The sequence below is a fragment of the Mandrillus leucophaeus genome, unplaced genomic scaffold (assembly GCF_000951045.1).
Source record: "Mandrillus leucophaeus isolate KB7577 unplaced genomic scaffold, Mleu.le_1.0 Scaffold164, whole genome shotgun sequence".
In the NCBI taxonomy this organism is placed as follows: domain Eukaryota; kingdom Metazoa; phylum Chordata; class Mammalia; order Primates; family Cercopithecidae; genus Mandrillus; species Mandrillus leucophaeus.
Genome location: NW_012101632.1, coordinates 749,120 through 750,310, shown reverse-complemented (window position 1 = coordinate 750,310; position 1,191 = coordinate 749,120).

Here is a 1,191-nt window from a genome sequence, read left to right as displayed (position 1 = left end):
AAAAAAAAAAAAAAAAAAAACTTTTTAAAGGTTAAGAAAATTATATCTGTGATTCTCCAACTTGGAATCGCACCAAAGAACTCCATGGCTCAGCAGGAAAAAAAATGTTTTGAACAGGCTGCTGAATGGTTTTTCCAGGATAAGACTTCTGTGCGTGAGTGCCAGGGGTGGAAATCCAGCGTTTGATCCGCAGCCACGCCAAGCACCAATGAAACGACAAGTATTCTTGTAGGTCTGAAAGGGCAGCCTGTCTGTGCAGCGAGACATGGGACCCATCAGGCCTCCTGCCCTGAAGCAGGAGTTACCTGTTACCCTGTATTCGTTTTCTATCACTGTTGTAACAAATTGCCACCGGCTCGGCAGCTTAAAACAACAGCCACTAATTGGGAGGCCGAGGCAGGCAGATCATGAGGTCAGGAGTTCGAGACCAGCCTGGCCAACATGGTGAAACCCTCTCTCTACTAAAGATACAAAAGATTAGCTGGGCGTGGTGGTGCGTCCCTGTAATCCCAGCTACTCGGGAGGCTGAGGCAGGAGAATCCCTTGAACCCAGGAGGCAGAGGTTGCAGTGAGCCGAGATCGCGCCATTGCACTCCACCCTGGGCAACAGAGCAAGACTCCATCTCAAAAAAAAAACACAAAACAAACCCAGCCATTTATTATCTCACAGTTCTGCAGGTGAGAATGCAACAGGTCTCACTGGGCTAAAATCGAGGCATCAGCACCCCTGTCTTCTGTCCTGGAGGTCCTCGGAAAATCTGCTTCCAAGTCCATTCAAGTGGTTGGTGGAATCGAAGATCTTGCAGTGCCAGGCCCGAGGTCCCCGTCTCCTTGCTGGCTCTCGGTCAGGGGCCGCCCTTAGCTCCTAGAGCCCTCCCTCTGGTCCTCCCACATCTCAGAGTCAGCAGCTGTGCATGAAACCCTTCTCATGCTGGGAATCTCTCTTGTGCTTGTAGCTAGAAAAGTTGCTCTGCTTTTAAGGATCTATGTGATCAGACTGGGCCCACCTGGATCATCCAAGACCCTCCCTGCCTTAAGGTCCTTAATTACATTTGCAAAGTCCTTTCTGCCTTGTAGAAGGCCTCCTGCCCTGAAGACCCTTCTGCAATCCTCCCACCTCATTGTCCCAAGTAGCAGGGACTACAGGTGTGTGTCAGTGTGCCCAGCTAGTTTTTTTTTTACTATTACCAT